This window comes from Hypanus sabinus, chromosome 7 (genome assembly GCF_030144855.1).
Source record: "Hypanus sabinus isolate sHypSab1 chromosome 7, sHypSab1.hap1, whole genome shotgun sequence".
NCBI classification, from domain to species: domain Eukaryota; kingdom Metazoa; phylum Chordata; class Chondrichthyes; order Myliobatiformes; family Dasyatidae; genus Hypanus; species Hypanus sabinus.
The window spans coordinates 36,775,811-36,798,853 of record NC_082712.1 but is presented as its reverse complement, the minus strand read 5'-3'; the positions used below and the strand labels follow the sequence as shown (position 1 = coordinate 36,798,853).

Below are 23,043 nucleotides of genomic sequence, written 5' to 3'. Positions count from 1 at the left end.
ATATTTGTAAGTGTGATTTAAATGCAGTCGTTGAATTAGTTAGCCTTATTTCCTAGCTTAATTGGCTATAATATATGAAAATACCCAGAATCTACAACACCCACATACCGTGACATATCATGATGTTCCTTCCTCCCCCAGTTATCAGTCTAATTTGCTCTCAAAATCATTACACTCAGAAGCATTTAGCTTTCCACTAAGAGGGTGTTTTTTAATTTTCTGACACCTTCTGGAAGTGTGAGGCATAATTCTTACAGCTCTGCTATACAGAACTAAATTAGGAGAAGACGCCACTTGTTTGGAGAAAATTACCTTTCTTTCACATCGTGTATCTTAATTTGATCTTTGGAGAAAATAATAAAAGCCCACAGAAAATCCCCTAAAGACCTTTTTTTATATATAAAAAAGTAATTTTCATATATAACAACTTGAATATTTTGGCCAAATAGATTTGTCCTGTGCAGTATATTTTACAAAATATATATGCCGCATAACATAAAATGTGAAAATAACTATATTACGTTCCCTCTCTCACCTTATCTCTTTATCTGCACATCACCTCCCTCTGATGCTCTCCCCCTCCCTTTCTTTCATGGTCTTCTGTCCTCTCCTATCAGATTCTCCCTCCTCCAGCCCTTTATCTCTTCCACCAATCAACTTCCCAGCTGTTTACTCCATCCCCTCTCTCTCCCCTAGTTTCATCTATCACCTACTACCTTATACTTCTTCCTCCTCCCCCCCCCCCCAACCCATCACTCTGACTTTTCCTGTCTTGATGAAGGGTCTCTGCCCGAAACACCGACTGTTTACTCTTTTCCATAGGTGCTGCCTGTCCTGCTGAGTTCCTCCACCATTTTGTGTGTGTTGCTTTTTATTCTGCAGTTTTTATTCTTGCATAAAAAATAAGTGGTTTGCCATGGAAACTAGTAGAGAACATTTGATTCAGGCACATTGTTGATTAGATTGGATGTGCAGTAACAAAATAAGTAAAATGAGTAAAAGCAGACATATTATAATTATACTGAAGTTGTGGTAGAAGAGTTGGGTGAGCAATAGTCCTAGGTCTTCACCCTGGGATTGATAGTTGCCTAAAGATAGTTTAAAAAAATGTGGTTTTCAAGAATGCAAAAGGAGGGGATAGTGCACTGAAGAGTGGTGTTAATTGGTTGATAATCGGGCTGCTATTTTTTCCGTAAAGTCATAAAATTAAATTAACTTATTGTCATATGCACAACACGTGTACACAGGTGCAATGAAAAAAACTATCAACAGTGTTACAGGCACTTCTTAGCACTCACAAGAACAGCACAAATTGAAAATAAATTATATACAGTTGGCCCTCCTTATCCACGGGGAATTGCTTCCGGAACCCCCCACGGATACCAAAATTCACCGATCCTCAAGTCTCTTGTTTAGCATGTATCAGTGCGGAATGCAGTGGTGTTTAGGACCCAGCAGAACCCCGGACTTTATTTAACATGTCTCCATGCAGTGAACATTAGGACCTGGCGGTACAGCTCTGAATCAGCAATGTTTCTGTTCACGAAAATAATCATGATCGCGATTGAAAATAAGGTGGAAGTAATAAAGCGATTGGAAAGAGGTGAAACGACAACTGTCATTGGAAAAACGTTAGGCTACTGTCGGTCAACGATTGGAACGATTTTAATGGAGCACGCGAAAGGCCCTGCCCCGATGAAAGCTACAATTATTACTAAGCAACGCAGTGGTTAAATTATTGAAATACGTGTGTTTCTTAAGTGCTTTATATGCATAGAAAGGTAAAGTATGTACTATATACTAAGAAAAACGGTTGACTGACTGAGGCAACATAATACTGGATGTACCTGTCCAAACTTCAAATCCAACTTAAAGAAGGACTCAGGAACGGAGCTTGTTGATAACCCGGGGACTGCCCGCACTTATAAATCATCTCTAGATTACTTATAATACCTAATACAATGTAAATGCTATGTAAATAGTTGTTATACTGTATTGTTTAGGGAATAATGACAAGAAAAAATAGTCTGTACATGCTCAAACAACGAGTGCTGGAGAGCGAATTTCCGCGTTTTCCTGATCCTCAGTTGGTTGAATCCGCGCATACGGTATCCGCAGATAAGGAGGGCCAACTGTACTTTATTTTTGCAAGAAAACAATCAGAACAAAAAAATGACCATTTTAGTGCAAAGTGGTCATGGTTGTGCTAAACTGTAATGATTAGGGTTTAGCTAGTTAGTTTAAGAAGAGAATGGTTGATGAGAAGTAGCTGTTCTTGAACCTAGTCATGTGGGACTTCATACTTTTGCCCAACGATAGCTGTGAAAAGATGGCATGGCCTGGATAGTGGGAATCTTTGATAGACGCCATCTTCTTAACGCACTGCCTCCTGTAGATACTACCAATGGTGGGGAGGGATATGCCTGTGATGTATTGGGCAGAGTTCCCAACTCTCTGCAGCTGTTTACGTTCCTGCATATTCATATTCCATAACAGCATAACAACCAGTCAGCATATGCCTGACAGAACATCTGTAGAAGTTTATTAGAGTTTTATACACAGTTTGAAAGGGAGAATATCACTACAACTGTGAAAATCCACACAGCATCCAGTAACCCTGGGATCTCAATCTTGAAGACCAATATTAGAATATGCTTTAAGAGAGCAAAACTTCACAAAGCATCTGACCCTGATGGTGTACCTAGTCGGCTACTAAAAACCTATAGCAATCAATTGCCTGGAGTGTTCAAGGATATCTTCAGCCTCTCTTGTAGTCTGAGGTTCCCAACTGCTTCAAAATGGCAGCAATCATACCAGTTCCCAAGAAGAGCAGAGAGAGCTTGCTTTAATGGCTATTGTCTAGTAGGACTCACATCTACCATAATGAAGGTTTTTGAATGGTTATTCATAGCTGGTAACTCCTGCCTGAACAAGGGCTTGGACCTACTGCAGTTTGCTTACCACCTCAACAGGGCTACAGCAGCCACAATTTAATTGGCTCTCTGCTCTGCTTTGGGACACCTAGGCATCAGCAAATGGCCTGTCATTAGGCTGGAGTTAAATAGATGGGTTGCCTGGTAGTGCAGCTGATTGGGCCGGAAGGGTCTGTGTTGTGCACCGTCTCTAAACAAATAAATGTGCCAGGCTGCTGTTAATTGATTACAACTTCACATTCAATGCCATCATCCCCTCCATATTAGTCATCAGCTTCTATACCTGGGCTTGTGTATCTCCCCCTGAAACTGTATCCTCAAATTCCTCATTGGGAGACTACAGTCAGTATAGATCAGTAAAAGCATCTCCTCCTTGCTGATAATCAGCACACAGTGCAACTCACTGCTTTACTCTCTCTACACTTACGACTGTCTGGCAAGCCAACCTCAAACATTTATAAATGATTAAAATAGGCTGCCATGGTAACATAGCGGTTAGTGCGATGCCATTACTGCTCTGGGTGTCGGAGTTCAGCGTTCAATTCTGGTCTGTACACTTTCCCTGTGAATACATGGGTTTCCTCCAGGTCCTTTGGTTTCCCCCCCAAGTTCCAAAGAAGTGCTGGTTAATTGGTTAGGGTAAGTGGCCTGTGATTAAGCTGGAGTTAAATAGATGGGTTGCCTGGCTCACTGGGCTGGAAGGACCAAGGATTGATAGTGGACTTCAGGAAGGGAAGACCTGGGGATCACACACCTGGCTTCATTGAGGAGTCACTGGTGGAAATGGTGAGCAGCTTCAAGTTTCTGGTGTCGCTGCCTCAAAGGGTTTGCCCAGGGCCCAACATATTGATGCAATCACAAAGAAGACACATTATTGATTCTACTTCATTAGTTGTTTGAAGAGATTTGGTATGTCACCAAAGCCTCAGGTGTATTGTATGGAGGTTCCAAAGCACTGGATCAAAAGAGGCTGAAGTGGGTTGTAAACTCAACCAACTCTAATATAGAACATAGAACAGAGACATCTACAATGCATTACAGGCCCTTCAGCCCACAGTGTTGTGCTGACCATGTAACCTACTTTAGAAGCTGCTTAGAATTTCTCCACCAGGTAGCCTATTTTTCCTAAGCTCCATGTACCTATCTAAGAGTCTCTTAAAAGACCCTATTGTATCCACCTCCACCACCATCACTGGCAGTACATTCCAGGCACCCATCAATCAATCTCTGTGTGAAAAATTTACCCCTGATGTCCCCTCTGTACCTACATCCAAGCATCTTAAAACTACGCCCCCTCGTGTTAGTCATTTCAACCCAGGGAAAACCCTCTGGCTATCCACATGATCAATTCCTCTCTTATACACTTCTATCAGGTCACCTCTCATCCTCTGTCTCCCCCCCCCCCCACCCAAGGAGAAAATGTTAAGTTCACTCAACCTGTTTTCATAAGGCATTCTCCAAAATCCAGGCACTATTCTTGTACTTCTCCTCTGCACTCTCTCTATAGTATCCACATCCTCCCTTAAGTGAGGTGACCAGAACTGAACACAGTACCCCAAGTAGAGTCGAACTAAGTCTTGTTTAGCTGTAACATTACCTCACAGCTCCTGAACTCAATCCCACGGTTGATGAAGGCTATCACACCATACGCCTTCTTAACAACCCTGTCAACCTGCGCAGCAGCTTTGAGTGTCCAGTGGACACAGACCCCAAGATGTCTCTGTCCTCCACAGTGCCAAGAGTCTTACCATTAATATTATATCCTGTCTTCAAATTTGACCTTTCAAAATGAACCACTATCATGGAAAAATGCCTCGATGTTGACACACTGAGGAAAAAGATGCATTGGTGTACTTCCTCAGCCGCAGCTTCCACATGACTGGACCAGGATAAATTGTGATATTTGAACCTCTATGTTACAATGCACAATTTTCCATTAAACATTTCAGACTGAAGGGTTGATCCAGAGGCATAAATTGAAATTGATGAAGGGCTGGAGTGCCATAAGCCTTGGATCTAACCCTGGCACAGATTGCTGCCTGTAGCTGGCAGGAGTGCAGAAATGGGAGAGCATCTTTTAGTGGGAGGGGGGGTAACCATGGGTTTGGATTAAGAGGGAAACCTCAGGCAAAAGACATGAAGGATCTTCTAATATCCTTATAATTTCAAAGTGTAAAGTTATTACCAATGTATGTATCAAGTCCTTTCAGGTGAGTCTGTAGGTGTTGGGTGTAGTGGTGAATGAGTTAATCGTCCTGAGTCAACCGCTGTGGGAACACGCTCTTTCTCAAACCAAGAACTAAATGACCAACTGTGCACTTCAAGGCTTTTGGGCCTCACTGACATTACTGAATCTCCATTTCTGTACTTCAGAGGACTCATCTGCTCTCTGGAGTGAGGACCTTGAAACTGGTCAAGGCCACATAAAAATGGCACATGACATCAGCAAAACTCAAGGAGCCTTTGAAGAAAATTTGAAAGGAAAGAATAAATAGGACGAAGACTCGATATTCCCTCTCAGTTTACTTGAATTGATAATTAATTCCAAGCTAATAGATTTTCAATAAGCCTGTGTTCTTGAATGACTGATGCTTTGTAAATGGATTATGATTTACTAAAGCTCATTTTATTTTTGATGTTAAGTGTTTAATGCAACTTCATTTAATCTTAATTAATTTGTGCAAATCAAAATATGCAATGGAAATGAATAAATGAATGAATCGGCTTGAGTTGCAAATGACCTTTTGGGTTTCCAGTAAGTATCAGTTTAAATGCCAGTTGGAATTAGGAATAGGAGATAAAAATTGACCCATCTATGCTTTTTGTCTGATTTATCTGATGGACAAACAGTGTAATTTCCTCTATAATGGCCTCCAGCAAAGCTTTCACCATCTTTATTTAGTATTTTCCAACAGCACATTTCTCCTACTCGTCTTACGTTATGGTTTATTTCCTGGCAGTCAATAATTAAGTTTAAAATCCACTATCTATAGCTTGCAGCACTTTGTTACTTTATAACTGGCAGAGGATTGAGGAGGTGAAGCTATAAACGCTTGTTTGTTTAGGGTACCCTCATCATAGTTCAACATCTCAGGCCCTTCATAGGACTGATCATCAAGCAAAATGTGACACCGGGCAACGTACGGAGATGTATGGGCAGATGACTGTCTCTTCACTGAAGAAGTCACTAGCAGTGTGCCAGATGTTGTAGTGTGTGAAGGAAGAGAAGTGGGTGCAGTTACTATTACAAGGGAGAAGGTGCTCAAAAAGCTGAAAGACCTAAAAGTATATAAGTCACCTGAACCAGATGAACTGCACCCTAGGGTTCTGAAAGAGGTAGTGTTAGAGATTGTGGCAGCATTAGCAATGATCTTTCAAAAATCATTGGACTCTAGCGTGGTGCCAGAGGACTGGAAAATTGCAAATTTTAATCCACTCTTTAAGAAAGGAAGAAGGCAACAAAAAGGAAATTATAACCCAGTTAGCCTGACCTCAGTGGTTGGGAAGATGTTAGAGTCAGTTGTTAAGGATGAGGTTATGGAGTACTGGGTGACACAGGACAAGGTCAGCATGGTTTCCTTAAGGAAAATTCCTGGCTATCAAACCTGTTGGAATTCTTTGAGGAGATTACAGGTAGGATCGATAAAGGGGATGTAGTGGATGTTGTATATTTGGACTTTCAGAAGGCCTTTGACAAGGTGCTGTACATGAGGCTGCTTACCAAGTTAAGAGCCCATATTTACAGGAAAGTTACTCAGGAGGTTAGAGCATTGGCTGATTGGAAGAAGGCAGGGAGTGGGAATAAAAGGATCTTTGTCTGGTTGGATGCCAGTGACTAGTGGTGTTAAGCAGAGCTCGGTGTTCTTTTGTGCCCTATATAAATGATTTAGATGATGAAATAGATGGCCTTGTTGCTAGATGATATGAAGATTGGTGGAGGGGCAGGTAGTGTTGAAAAAATGGGTAGGGTGCAGACGGACTTAGATTAGGAGAAGGGCAAAAAAGTGGCAATTGAAGTATAATGTTGGAAAATGCATGGTCACACAGTTTGGTAGTAGAAATAAATGTGGACTATTTTCTAAACGGGGAGAAAATCCAAAAATCTGAGATGCAAAGGGACTTGGGAGTCCTTGTACAAAACACCCTAAAGGTTAACTTGCAGGTTGAGTCAGTGGTGAGGAAGGCAAATGCCATGTTAGCATCCATTTCAAGAGGTCTAGAATATAAGAGCAGGGATGTGATGCTGAGGCTTTATAATGCATTGATATTGTGTACAGTTTTGGGCTTCTTATCTTAGAAGAGATGTGCTGGCATTGGAGAGGATCCAGAGGAGGTTCACAAGGATGATTCCAGGAATGAAAGGGTTATCAAACAAGGAACATTTGTTGGCTCTGGATCTGTACTCGCTGGAATTTAGAAGGATGAGGGGGATCTCACTGAAACCTTTCAAATGTTGAAAGGCCTAGACAGAGTAGATGTGGAAAGGATGTTTCCCATGGTGGGAGAGTCTAGGACAAGAGGGCACAGCCTCAGGATAGAGTGGCACCCTTTCAAAACAGAGATGCAAAGAAATTTCTTTAACCAGATTGTGATGAATTGTGATGATTGTGCAGCTGTAGAGGCCAGGTCACTGGGCGTATTTAAGGCAGAGATTGATAGGTTCCTGATTGGACATGGCATCAAAGGTTACTGGGGAAAGCTGGAAAATGGGGTTGAGGAGGAAGAAAAAGGATCAGCCATGATTGAATGGTGAAGTAGACTCTATGGGTCAAATGGCCTAATTCTGCTCCTATGTCTTATGGTCTTATGACCAAAAACTTGTCAAAGGATCAGGTTTTAATTAACAGCCTAAAGCAGGTGAGGTAGAAAGGTTTGGAGATGAAATTCTAGACCTTGACATCTTGGTGACTAAAAGGATGGCTATAAATTGATTGAAATAGTGAAAATAGACAGGCTCATATTGGTCAGAGGATTATGGAACAGATGCAAATTATGAACAGGATCAAAGCCATGAAGGAATTTGAAAACAAGGGTGAGAATTGTAGCTTTTATTCTCTTGGTTAGTAAACACCGTGCTGACTTTGCATGTTTAATCAGGAGCAGCAGAATTCTGGATAATCTCACATTTAAACGGACCAACCAGGAGATTGTCAGAATAATCAATTGTAAAATAATGATAAATTTTTATGTCATTATATCTTAGTTTGAAGCACAGAATGTTTTGTGCCAATAGACTTCTTTCGTGCGACACCATTTGGCTAACACGCCTTAATATAAGGACAGTATAATACATGGTCAGAATTACTAAAAGGTAGATTTAAAATATATATATTTCAGCTTCTGCAGCAGAAGCCCAAATCTTGATATTTGTAAATTAAATTTCTTGGAAGGTCTTAAATTCTGACCAAAAAAAATGGCTATAAGACCATAAGGTATTGGAGCAAAATTAGGCAGTTCGGCCCATCAAGTCTGTTCTATCATTCAATAATGGCTGCTTCTTTTTCCATCTTCTATCAATCTTCTATCAACCTATCAATCTCTACTTTAAATATACCCTGTGATTTGACCTGCACAATCCCCTTTAGTGACAAATTCCACAGATTTTCACCCTCTGGCTGAAGAAATTCTTCTCATCTCAGTTTTAAAGCACATCCTTTTGCCCGCAGATCATACTCTTCCCCCAATGGAAACAACGTCCGGGCATCCAGTCTCTCCAGGCCTTTTGAAATCCAGTAGGTTCAATGTGATTCCCGTGCCCCCCCCCCCCCCACGACCTTCTGAACTACATCAACTACAGGACCAGAGCTATCAGTCATTTCTCAAATGTTAAATATTATACCACCAGTCCTATGTAAAGGAAAACTTGAGTAACTCGTGGAGAAGGTAAGGATGAACAGTACTTAATTGGTTGAACAGAAGAAAATAAGGGCAGTTGTAGGCCATCAGGCCCTTCAAGCCTGTCCACCATTTAATCTGATTTATGACTGAACTATACTAGACTCATCAACTCCACTGTACCACCTCTCCCTACCCCTCTGTTCCTTGTTCAATCAAATATTTGTTGACCTCCACTTTGGATGTTTCTAATAATGCAGTTGCCATCCCTGCAGATATGCCACCCTCAGCAAGAAGAACATTTTAGGTACCTCAGTTTCAAACAATCAGCCCCCTATCTTGTAGTAGTGTTCCTGTTCAAGACTGCCTCACTACTGAAGACATCCCAGTGGCTCACCTTTCATTCTGTAAAAACTTCAAGAAGCTGTTTAGTTTCTCACAATAAGACAACTCTCATCACAGGACTTAGCCTGATAAATCTCTTTTAAACTGCCTCCAATGTTACTGTATTGTTTTAAGATGAGGGGCCAAAACTGTAGGGGGTATTCCAGGTGACTTCACCAGTGTCTGATACAATTGCACATAACCCTTCTATTTGTTAACCTAATGCAAAGTACAATGACCTTACAGGTTTGAATGCTCTCCCAGAATCATGTTTATTATCAATGGCTTGCTTGCTTGCTTGCTTGCTTGTTTGTTTGTTTGTTTTTTTGTTTGTCTATTTATTTATTTATCTATCTATCTATCTATCTATCTCTTACGTGCTTACGTACTTACTTACTTAGAGATACAGCTTGGTAAAAGTCCTGTCTGCCCAACTACGACCATATGACCGATTGATCTATTAACTGTATGTCTTGAAATATTGTGTGCAGTTTTGTGCTGCTTATTTTAGAAAGGTTACAGGAATGAAAAGGTTACCGTATGAGGAATATCTGGCAGCTCTTGGGCTGTATTCCCTGGAGTTCAGCAGAATGAGGGAGGATCTCATAGAAACATTCTGAATGTTAAAAGGCCTAAACAGATTAGGTATGGCAAAGTTATTTCCCATGGTAGGAGATTCTAGGACTAGAGGGCACAACTTCAGGATTGAAAAATGTTCTGTTTGAACTAAGATGCGGAGAAATTACTTTAGTCAGAGGGTGGTAAATCTGTGGAATTTGTTGCCATGAGCAGCTGTGGAAGCCAAGACATTGGGTGCATTTAAGACAGAGATAGATATTTTCTTGATTAGCCAGGGCATCAAAGGGTATGGCGTGAAAGCAGGAGAGTGGAGATGGCTGGAAGAATTGGATCAGCCCACGATTGAATGGCAGAGCAGACTCGATGGGCTGAATGGCCTACTTCTGCTCCTGTGTCTTATGGTCTTTGGAACATGGAAGGAAACTGGAAATCCACATGGAGAACATACAAACTTCTTACAGACAGTGGCGGGAAATGACCTCAGGGCACTGTAAACATTTACCCTAAATGCTATGCTAGCATGATATATAATATTACACAGGTATGCCATTTTAATTTGTTGTTTCATGGCTTCACTACAGTGCAATATGTAAAAAAATATATAAATTACAATAAGAAATGTATATTAAAAATTCAAATAAGTAATGCAAAAAGGGAGCAGAAATAGTGAGCTAGTGTTTGTAGGTTCATTGTTCAGAAACCTGATGGTGGAGTGGAAGAAGCTGTCCCTAAGGCCTTGAATGTATGTCTTCAGGCTCCTGTACCTCCTCTCTGGTGGTAGTAATGAGAAGCATGCATGTCCTGAGTGATGGGGGTCCTTAATAATGGATGTCACCTCTCTGAGGTATCACCTTTTGAAGATGCCCTTGATGGTGGGGAGGTTAGTGCCCATGATGGAGATGGCTGAGTTTGTAATCCTCTGCATCTTTTTTCCAGTCCTGCTCAATGGCCACTACCTACCAGACAGTGACAGTGGTCTCCATGATACATCTGTAGAAATTTACTAAAAGTCTTTACCGCCATACAGAATCTTCTCAGGCTCCTAATGAAATATAGCTGGTGGGGCTGGTGTTTGCTGAAACTCCCCAGTTCCACATTTAATGGCACAGTTTGGATATTGTTCATCATTGATGGCATAGTGACCTCTAAGTCCCACATGAACTGTCTGCTTTGGTGAAAACCTCTGGAGCAAGAGTCAGCCTTTCAAGCTTGCTCAAATATTGGTCTCAGCGCTACTTCGCTGCTCCTTCCTTAAACCCTTTCACTGCCCTTAGTATCGATATTTATCTACCTCCACCTTGATCCTCTTTCAGGTTTAAGATTTGGCCCAGTGTGTAATATCCAGGGCAAATTATATCTGTATTTTTTTAATTCTTTAGTGGGTTCATACTGACTCAAGGCAAATGATTTCAACTTCACTCAACTACAAAAAGCAAACTTCGCTCCAATGAAGTGAAACTTCCTCGATGTTCCCTTGAGAATTAAAGTATTTTTCAGGCTTTGTGTCAAGGTGAATGGTGGTTCTAATTTCAGTAGTGCAAACAGCTGCTGAATCACATCCCAGTGTGAAAAGGCTGTCTTCCAGAGAAAAATGAAGATATTGAAGAAGAGAACTTTCTTTTGTTCTATAATCTTTGTGACTTGGATATTGCCAAAAATGAAGTTTTATGTCTGGATTTATGTCTCAGCTTGAAAGGTCGACTGCTTGTTCATTTCCATGGATTCTGCCTGTGCCTGCTGAGTTCCTCCAGCATTTTGTGTGTGTGGTTGCTTTGGATTGCCAACATCTGCAGACATTCTCGTGTTTAAGATCTATGACATATTCTAAATTGTGGCTGTACTAGTGAAGGTTCTCGCATAGTACAATTGAGAAGGAGGTCCCAGAATTTAGACCTATCAGAATCAGAATTGAGTTTATTATCACTGACATTGTTGTCCTGTGACAGTAGGACTGGGTAAGACAAAATGACTAAGTTACAAAAATAAATAAATAGTACAATATAAGAATAATGAAGTTGTGTTCATTGGTTCATAGATCATTCAGAAATCTGATGGCAGGTTGGAAGAAGTCATTTCAAAAGCACTGTGTGTGGATCTTCAGGTACCCAACAATGATGCAGGCACCAGAGAGGGGTAACTTTTTGTGTGAAGTTCCCAAGGGAATCATCAAATAACTGTAAATAACTAACAATATAATTCTGTCAAGATGGTGCACAACTGAGAGGGGAGCTTCCAAATAGAATTTAGAATTTATTTAAATTTTACATCCATCCCACAACTTTAGGGGGTAAAAATCTTTGTGTTATGACTCCATTGCAGTGCACAGACATGTGAATTTAAAAGTCTAATGTCTTGTGGAAAGAATCCATCCCGTAGCCTGTTGGTCCGGCTTTAATGCTGCGGTACTATTTGCCAGACGGAAGCAGCTGTAACAGTTTGTGGTCGGGGTGACTGGTTTCCCTGATGATCTTCCAGGCCTTCTATCTGCACCTGCTGCTGTAAATGTCCTCAATGGAGGGATGTTCACATCCACAGATGAACTGAGCTCTCCGTACCACTCTCTGCAGTGCCTAGTGATCAAGGTTGGTGCAGATTCCATACCAGGTGGTGATACAGCCAGTCAGGATACTCACAATGGTGCCCTTGTAGAAGGTCTTGAGGATTTAGGGGCCATGCCGAACTTCTTCAGTTACCTGAGTTAAAAAAGACGCTGCTGTGCTTTTTTTGCCACAAAGCCGGTGTGTACAGTCCAGGTGAGATCTACAGTGATGTGTATACCGAGGAACTTGAAACTACTCACCCTCTCAACTGCAGTCCCACTGATGCTGATCAGGGTGAGCCTGTCTCTGTTCCTCCCGTAATCCACCATCGGCTCTTTTGTTTTTTGGACATTGTGGTGTTCCTATAACGGTCCATGAACCAATGTACACCACTTCATTATTGTTGTCTTGCACTATTTATTTATTTTAGTAACTTATAGTAATTTTTGGACAGTGATGTTCCTATGCACTTTGTACCTTTGTCTTTCCTGGTGGAGGTAATCTCTGGGAGGTGCTGTTGGAGTCATCTGTTGGAAGTGTCTTTTGGAGAGGGTACACATTGCAGTCAATGTCAGCTGGTGGTGGAGAGAATAAACATATCAGTTGGTTAATGCAGTGCAAGCAATTTTTTTGTGAGTTGTTGGTGCTGCACTCGTTGGCGCTGGTGGAGAGTATTCCATTGTGTTGTTGTTTTGTACCTTGTTAATATGGAAAAGCTTTGGGGTATTAAGAGGTGATTCATCCAGTGCAATTCGACTTTCTTTTGTAGCCATGGCATGCTTTTGTTGGCACAGTGGAGTTTCTGGCTAATAATGGTGGGGAACTCAGCAATGCCAATGTTGTTGAAGGTTACATTCCCTCTCGGTTGCTGCTTTTGCAATAAGACATCATAAGTTAATTTTTTGCAATTTAATTCCAGTTTACAGAAAGAATTATAGGCAATAGAAACATCAAAAACCTACAGCACAATACAGGCCCTTCAGCCCACAAAGTTGTGCCAAACTTGCCCCTACCTTAGAAATAACTAGGCTTACCTATAGCCCTCTAATTTACTAAGCTCCATGTATCTATCCATCCTTTAATCCATCCATTAAACTTGGATAGGTCTTGTGACTGGGAAGCATAGCGAGAAAATTAGTGTGGTCATTGATTACCTATGCAAAATATAGCAAGGCCAACTTGGGGTCTTGTCAGTTCTAAACAATTCAGTCTCCTAAGAAATAAATCTAAAGATGCAGCAGCAATAGGAGCTTCCTTATAAATGCATTTGTTTTATCTTTTACAAGCTATGCTTTCTTATACTCATAGACACACAAGTGGTACTTGACACAACTGCTATTGAACCTTTTCATTGCCTGATTACACTCCCTGACTGTATGCAGTTGAGTGCACCTCAGAGGAAATTGTTCCATCCTCCCATTGCTGTGGGTAGCCAATAAATCCCAGTAAAGTGGAAAGGTAACTAGCTCTCAAATGACTGTGTAGTGAGGTGGTGAAATGGTCATTTCAGAGAGGATGTTTGGGACAAAGACTGTTTCCACAGAAATTTCAGACCACCAGATTTTTCAGACTGGCTTGGCAGAGGGTTGACCCATGCCTGATCCTCTTTACTGTGCGAAGTTGCTTAAATCAGCCATGCGTGAGATAGCATTTCCAACTAGAAATGTGATTTGCACTGCCAACCTGAGGCCTGATGACCTTTGTACCTGATAAAAAGATTGAAAAAAAAGAACAATTTTCAGGATCACCTTTCTGTGTCTGGAGCTTGCAGCTTAAGAGTAAGGTCATGCACACTATTTCAGGTGAGGTTTTAGATTTCTTTTGTATTTTGCACAGAGATGTGAGAAGATGTGAATGCTAACTGCCCATCAGACACCTCCCCAGACTGTAGGTTCCTTCACAGGTCATATTGTAGATTCTACAATACAATATTGCAGGAAGGAAATGGATCAGATTGCTGCTATGCAAGATAACAGTCTGAAATGTCACTGCAGAGGCTGTCTGTCCTGTTCAGCTTTTTCTGTTGGAAAGGGGATTGAAACAATTTTAAAGAGCGTCACCCCCATCCAGAGACCTAGTGATATTTTAAACCTCTAATGAAAGAAGACCAAAGGATTACTTTTAAACCTTAGCCACTCAATGGAAACCGGGCAAGTAAATAATCTCAGTTGATGGACAGCCACCAGCAACCCATTGAGGCTCTATCGTTTCACGTATTTATCGATGTGTTTAGAAAGCTGGCTAAGCTGTTCCCCCCCCCCCACCCCTTCCAAAACAGAGAGGCTTTTTGAGATTATTCACATTGCAATATGACTGACAGTTCAAGAATGGGATAAACCAAATTAACACACACACAAGTTACGGGAGGAACTCAGCAGGTCGGGTGGCATCTATGGAGAGGAATGCAGAGTCAGTGTTTCAGGAATGAGGAAGAAACCAAAATAAGAAGGTGGGTGAAGGGAAGGAGTACAAACTAGGTCTATAGTTGAGAGGGTGAGTACATACAAGTTCCTTGGTATACAGATCACTGAAGATCTCACCTGGACTGTACACACCAGCTGTGTGGCAAAAAAAGCATAGCAGCGTCTTTTCCACCCCAGGCAACAGAAAGCAGGTGAAATCAGATGAGCAGGAAGGTGGGTGGACGGACAAGGGGGGCATGAGGTGAGAAGCTGGGAGGTGATAGGTAGAAAAGGTAAAGGGCTCGAGAAGAAAGAATCTGATAGGAGAGGAGCGTTGACCATGGCTGAGAGGGAAGGAGGAACACCAGAGGGAGGTGATAGGCAGGTGAAGAGAAGGAAAGGGGTGAGAGGAGCACCAGAAAGGTTACCCAAATTCTAGGCATTAGATTTCATGCCATATTATAAACGTTCAGTGACCATCACTACTTATAATATGCATCTTTTCTGACTGAACAGTAGCCCAGTTCCGAAGGTAAAAAAATAACATGAAAACAGCTGCTGGAACTTATTTCCCAACTTTTGGCACTATTATTCCCATTGGTGAGATCACTGACTTGACGGCTAATTTCTTGCATTAGTTTGCACAGGATCGTGTTCTTTATCCCAGATACATTGCATCAGTGCAAGAGTATGCAATACGCTGCTATTGCATAAGCAGAAAATGCAAATACCCAGGCAATTTAAAGGTGGAGGATTTAATAATGGCGTCTAGAAAACAGGGTTCACAATCAGTCACAGCCTTGACTCCTAGGTCTCAAGATAGATAATTTCCCCCAGTGGCTTAAGAATTCAGATCTCTTGACAAACTAGTATACAATCCACATTATGTCCTCCTGACACAATTTAAGCAGCCAGATTTTTGGGAGAAGAGACAACATCAGAGAAACTGGCAAATATAAATATGGTCTTAAACAAATACTGATTTTTTTCATTCACTGTCACATCAGCCTTCACCGCTTACTTGTGAAAGACTTATTGACATGATGGAATTCCTTCAGCATGCGCTGGTAGATTTCAATCAAGATTCTCTTACTTCAGTGCTTATTATTCCCACATCCAACATTAGGTTCTGCAGTCATTTATTCTGTATATTCAAAACCAGACAGTTTAATTTGCTAGAAAATAAAGTTGTTGTAAAATGACTGCCAAGACTTTTCTGACAATACCCTTGATCCAGTCTATGCTGTTGTCCATATCAGGAATTACAAGAAGGTTGACCTCTTTCATGCTTTATCAGGATCTAACCACTACAGACTGATCACCGCCTACTCATTCTTTCTCCATCTATCTAGCCTTGGAAAAAGCAATGTCAACAAAAATTCTGCTGCAGCAAAATCAATAACAAAGGACTCAGAGACCTCATAAAGAAGTCTTTTCCCAGTCAACACCTTGGGAGTCTATGACTCCCAAATGACTCAAGCTACAGAGTATTTTAATTACATTTGAATTTCAATTCCCATTCCAGTTCTGGCATGATGATCCATGGACGCCTCTTGTGCCAACATGAGGCCACCCTCAGGGTGGAAGAGCAACACCTTATATTCCACCTGGGTGGCCTCCAACCTGTTGGTATACACATTGATTTCTCCTTCCAGTAAAAAAAATCCCTCCCCTCACCTCTTCTTCTATTCCCCACTCTAGCCTCTTCTTACCTGCCTATCACCTTCCCTGGGTCTCCTCCTCCTTTCCTTTCTCCTATGTTCCACTCTACTCTCCTATCAGGTTCCTTTCTCTCCAGCCCTTTATCTTTCCTACTCAGTCAGCTTCACCTATCATCTTCTAGTCTTCTTGCTATCCTCCTCCTTCTCCTCCCTCCCCCCACCTTCTTATTCTGGCACCTTCCCCCTTCCTTTCCAGTCCTGATGAAGGGTCTCTGCCCAAAACATCAACTGTTTATTCACTTCCATAGATGCTGCCTGACCTGCTGAGTTCCTCCAGCATTTTGTGTATGTTGCTACAGAGTATTCACATTGTTAGTCCAATTTGAGACCCACTGTGATTAATACCTATGAATAGTTTCTTAGTTGAAAGCCCTAAGACTAGTTTGATAAGAGTAACCAGGAGGTTCAAAGCATTCTTAAGATCAGCTGCAGTGTAAACAGCCTGCTGAGCACTGATTAGTCAACAAGACAGTCAGTGCCTCCAGGAGTAGTTCAAAGGTATCTTCAACTCAGGCACTCAGATTTGCTTGCTTCTTTGACTTAAATCTCACACATAAAGAGTCTGTTACAATTTTAGTATTACTTCAGCTTGGCATGAGGTTGAAAAGATCACTCCGCATTTGAAGTATCATAAATTCCCTGGCTATCCCACTGGAGACATAAAGATATGGTGGAGTTGTATTCTAATATGAATTCCCTGACCACATTTCCCTCATCTAGAAAGAGAAAAGCAGGCCTGGGGATCTCAGAGATGCAAGAATTATGACCAATGTCATGAAATGGTTGCAGCAACTGCAGAGTAATCTTGATATTGTCCACAGGGAAAATCATTGCAATAACCCTCCTAGACCACTGTCTCCCAGGACCACAGACAGATTCCATTGGTCAGGAGGCACATTGGGTGCTCTCTGCATCACACAACATTCCCAAGGAAAGTGTAGATGGCATAACCAATGACTATATATTGCTTTTTGCTACTCTACAACAGGGATTCATGAATAATGAAAAATTTCTTTCTTTTTATTTTCTCTTTCCCCTCACCCTCACCCTCTCACCTCCACTTTCCCCTTATCACCGTCCCTCCCCCAACAACAGTCTGTAGCAGCACTGACCTGCTGAGTTCCTCCAGCATTTTGTGGATGTTGCTTCTTATTCACATTGTTGGTCCAATTTGAGACCCACTGTGATTAATACCTATGAATGGTTGCATGATGGGTGGTGGAAGAGCTGATGCTTTCTGCTGGAATAAGTGGGGGGGGACGGGGAGGGTTGATGCTGCTTGTGGATGGGGGGGCAGGGGCTTGTAAGAACCCCAAAGAGAGGGGGGCGAGAGGGAGGGGGAAAGGGGGCAGTGGTTTTGGAGTTCTTACAGAAAAAAATGTAAAACCCCAATTTTTTCTGTCATTCATTCTTTGGGGGTTTTCTTCTGTTTCGAGGATGTCTGTGGAGAGTAGGAATTACAGATTGTATATTGCATACATTCTCTGATATTAAATAGAACCTTTGAACCAATGTGGCTGGCTTCAGGAATTCACGATCATTGACTGTCTGCCGCATGAAGACGTGTAAGCCAAAATCCTCCTTTCCACCACAGGCCCAGTCCCATTCTGAATGGAAACAAACATTGTCATTGCAACAACCCTCTTCTTAGTGTTTTTCATTGCACCTTGCCTTCAATCCACAGGATGGATGCAAAATTGTTTAAATTAACTTTCCTCCAGAAACCAAGATCACACCAATTTCAGTCATCAGCTGCAGTATCCAAAAGCCATCAGGGTATGTGCACAACTTGGAGGCCAAGGTCCAAATCAACGTTTCTTATTTCACCTAAGTGTACAAGAAGACTGGCCATGCACAAAACCAATGTGAGTTGAAGATCCTGATGCAACTTTTCCTCGCCTCTCTGCAACTCTCCCACTTTCACTGGCAGAATTAACATAGCAACGTCAACTTCCTCTCCTGGATCAGCGGACACGGCACTGATCACATCAACCAGCACAGGTGGGAAGGCCATGTCATCTGTGTGACTGACACTAGACTCCCAAAACGTCACCAAAGACTCAAGCAAATTTCTAAAGATGTACAATGGAGTACATTCTGACTGTTTGCATCACAGCCTGGTATAGAGGCTTCAATACACAGGATTGGTGTAGACTGCAGAGGGTTGTAGACTCAGCCAGTTCCATGACAGGCCCAACTCTCCCCTGTACCAAAGCCATCTTCAAAATGCGGTGCCTCATGCAGATGACATCCATCAGCAAGGATCTCCATCATCTCGGCCGTGCCCTCTTCTCATTACTACAATCGGGAAGGAGGTGCAGGAGATTGAAAACCCACAGACAATGATTCAGGAACAGCTTCTTCCCCACCCACCATCAAATTTCTGAATAGTTCACGAACCCTTGAACATTATACCATTACTCCTTTTTGTTGACACCATTTACTTATGTGATTTAATGCCTTTGCAATGTGTTGCTGCCACAAAACATTTTGCATCATATAAGTTAATGATAGTAAAACTGATTCTGATTCTGAGCTCCATTGTGGCAAGGAATTTTCAAGAGGCCAGCGAAAATGGTGCAAGGATGACCTCAATGCCTCCTTGAAAATGTTAAGACATGCTTAAAGTCACTCAAGCTGGTAAAGTAGCATCCATGAAGGAACATCGTCTGTCCAACGAGAGCATGAGGAGGCTGTGAGCAGACTACAGAGATGGCTTACAATCATTTTGATAGTTCACCCACCAGCCCCATCGAGTATGGTCTGTTTCAGAGTCAGCTGCGTGAATTCATTAGCAACCTTGCAAGCCACAGAATTGCACTGGATGCAAGTCCTCCTCACTCCTATAGGACTGTCTCGGGAGAAGAAGGCAGCCAAATATAATGCCCTGATCGTGCAAGATTCATTGGCATTTGCTGATTTTATTAACTTGGTTGAGTGACAGTGCCTCTGTATTATACTGCACTTCTGCTGCTTTACTCCTCGGCAATTAATTATTAACAGGAAAGAAATATTGCACTTTGGTCTCATAGATGAGTAAAACAAAACTAATATAACATGCTAAAAAAAATGAAGCATGGTAGCAACCTCCAGATTTTTGTTTATAGCTGCAATCATACAGTATATGCACAAGAAGTTGTATGATATCATATAGTACTAATGATGGATATTGACACTTTCCCATTATAACAGTCACAAAATATTGTCAAGAATATGTCCTGGTAGTGTCCTACACTATTTGTTATAAAAGCTTAACATCTTCCCTACAATTAGTAAATGACAAATGTGTTTTCTCTTGTAATTCTTTCCCCAAGCTAGGAATTGACAGAATACCATAAGATCATAAAACTTAGATGTAGAATTAGACCATTTTACCCATCGCGTCTGCTCTGCCATTCCATCATGGCTGGTTTATTATCCCTCTCAACCTCGTTCTCGTGCCCTCTCCCTGTAACCTTTGACATCCTGACACCCTGACTAATTAAGAACACATCAACCTCTACTTTAAATACAGCCAATGACTTGACCACCACAGCCACCCGTGGCAATAAATTCCACAGACTCATCACCCTCTGGCTAAAGAAATTCCTCCAAATCTCCCCTCCAAAGGGACTTTTGCTGATGACACCACTGTCATAAGCCAAATCAACAAATAGGAGGGCTGAGTGATGTCACAGCAACAGCCTCTTTCTCAAAGTCAGCAAGACCAAAGAGACTTCAGGAGGAGAAAACCAAAGGTCCATGAGCCAGTCCTCACTGGGGAATCAGAGGTGAAGAGGGTCAACAACTTGGCCTGGGCCCAGCACATAAAGTGCAATTACGAAAAAAGCACAGCAGCACCTCTATTTCCTTAGGAGGTTGCGAAGATTTGACTTGACATCTTGATGCACCATCAATAACTCACACTGAGACGTAAGGCGAGATATCGGCTTTTATTGACTGGAAGAAGGAACCAGGAGTGAGTGTCTATCATACAATGTCTTGGAGACTGAGGCCGAGCGTCAGGCCGCAGATCTCCTTTATACAGGGGCCTGTGGGAGGAGCCACAGGAGCAGTCAGCAGGGGCGTGTCCCGACAGGCACATAGTTCACCACACATCTTAAACTTTGGTAAACTTCTATAGATGTGTGGTGGGAAGTATATTGACTGGCTACATCCCAACTTGGTATGAAAAGATAATTCCCTTGAACAAAAAATCCTACAAAAAGTAGTAGATACAGCCCAGTCCAGCAAGGGTAAAGCTTTCTCCACCACTGAACACACCTATATGGAGCATAGTCATAGGGAAGCAGCAACCATCATCAAGGAACCTCACCAACCAGGAAATGCTCTCTTCTCACTGCTGCCATCAGGAAGAAGGTACAGGAGCCTCAGAACCCACAACACCAGGTTCAGGAACAGTTATTACCCCTCAGCCATCAAGCTTCTGAACCAGAGGGGATAACTTCATTCCACTTACTGAACTGTTCCTAAATCCTACGGGCTCACATTCAAGGACTCTTCATCTCATGTTTGTGATATTTATTGCTTATTCATTTTGTATTATTATTTTTTTTCTTTGTGTATTTGCACAATGATTGTCCATCTTGTTGGTGCAGTCTTTCATTGATTCTATTATGGTTATTGAATTTATTGAGTATGCCCACAAGAAAATCCCCCTCAGGGTTGTCTATGTTGACAGAAGTGTACTCTGTTAATAAATTTACTATGAACTTTTGAATTTTGAATTAATGGAGAAGAGAAATGTCTAGAGTTTAGGGCCTATATAGCTGAAATTGTCAATCTATAAATATGCATTTAAAGTAAGATATCCCTTCTATTTTGAGGCTCTGCCTTCCGGTATTACACTCCCCCACTATAAGAAACATCCTCTACCCATTCACTCTACCTAGGCCTTTCAAAATTCAATAGCTTTCCATGAGATATCCCTCATTCTTCTTATCAATGATATGCCCCCCGTTTCTTCTTGTACAGTAGCAGTTCACTGCAAAGTTCAAAGTAAATTTATTGTCAAGGTATATATATGACACTATATACAACCCTGAGATTCATTTTCTTGCAGGCATTTACAATAGAACAATAAAATACAATAGAATCAATGAAAAACTACACACAAAGTCTGACAAACAACCAATGTGCAGAAGAAAACTGTACAAACACAAAGAACTAAGTAAACAAATAACATTGAGAGCATGAGCTTCAGAGTCCTTGAAAATGTATCCATAGGCTGTGTAGTCAGTTCAGTGAAGTTTTCCACACTGGTTCAGGGAATGGATGGTTTAGGCTTCCCGTACCTTTTTCCTGATGGCAGCCGTGACGAGAGCATGGTCTGCATGGTGGTGGTCCTTGACAATGGATGCTGCTTTTTGCTGCACTACTACTTGTTTCTGAGTGTAGCATTTAGTCAAAAATTCACTCAGTTCAACCTTCCAGCTGTTACGAACCCCATAACTGGGTGTCTTACCAGCAAAGATAGGAGTGTCCATTGGAGTCTGGTGATACTATTTTCAATAGTATTTATTAGTAAAAATACACAAAAATAATATCAATGCAAATATACAGATAATATACATCATCAATACTAAACCTAAAAGTGCGGGTAAAATAAGAAGAAGAAATAAGCTCTATCGTTGCCTAGGGGATAATGAATTGTCAAATGGAAATATAAAGTTCAGTTCAGTTCATGCAGGCTGCTGTAGTTGTTGGTCGCGGTGTTTCAATTGTTGGAGAGAGAGAGAGAGAGAGAGAGAGAGAGAGAATAGTAACAGCTATTGACTTGCCGACTTTCCTTTACGATCTTGATCCGTCGATGCGTTGTTGTTGTGTCCATTCACGTATGACCCCTTCGTCCTTTAGCTAGACCGTTCCATGGTGGACTCATCACCCAGGCAAGGATGGACACACACACAAGCCCCCACCGGTCTCGTAGCATCTCTCCTGGTGCATCTGAGGGTTGTTGCCCCAGACCCTACTTTTATCCCCATTCACGGGGTCTCAGGTGTCAATCAGGTTGGGATGATGCAACCCATCAAACCATCCCACTCTGGTTGCCCCCTGAGGGGTTTCAATGAATAGAACAGTACTCAATAAACAATCCTTCTCCAAGAGACAATAGCAGTAATCAGTGGTTCCATTCCGCTTTTGTTAGGAGGAGACATTCCACTTGGTGTATCTCTGAGTTGTCTCTCTCTCATTAACTGACATGAGCTGTTTACCAATAACAACTGTCTTGGCAGCTTTCCTGTGTCTCTCTCATCTCCCTTGATAACAGCATTGGAATAGTAGCAATTTGTGATTCTCCAAAGGGGTGGGGGGCATTGGCGATTCTGTACCCTTCTGCCCATCAGAGTTGTTCATCATTTGTAACACACCCAGTCAAACACTTGCAGGCATACCCCTTACTTGTGATCCTGGCAAACAAAATGCTACATCAATAGCAGCAAAGCAATAAATAATTCCTTATAATGAAAGAATCTGTAGGCTTTGGGACTTCTGCACTTTCCATGAATAAATACAATATGTTGGTGCATTGGCCTATCTTTTAAAAGCTGTAAAATTGTTTCTGATCTGATTGTTGTAAAACAATATGCAAGGTATAAATTACACTATTTTACTTTACAATTTTACTGCCATGTGGCTTCACCAGTGA

The 23,043-nt window shown here is 41.7% G+C and overlaps 2 protein-coding genes across 9 annotated transcripts in view; one reads left to right on the top strand and one right to left on the bottom strand.

Annotated features, from left to right (window-relative positions):
* pde8b (phosphodiesterase 8B) overlaps window positions 1–23,043 on the top strand; it is a 268,785-nt gene that overhangs the window by 139,670 nt on the left and 106,072 nt on the right. The gene's annotated exons all lie outside the window — the stretch shown is intronic.
* Window positions 1–23,043, bottom strand: part of LOC132396696 (uncharacterized) — a 105,404-nt gene that overhangs the window by 22,635 nt on the left and 59,726 nt on the right. The window lies entirely within an intron of this gene.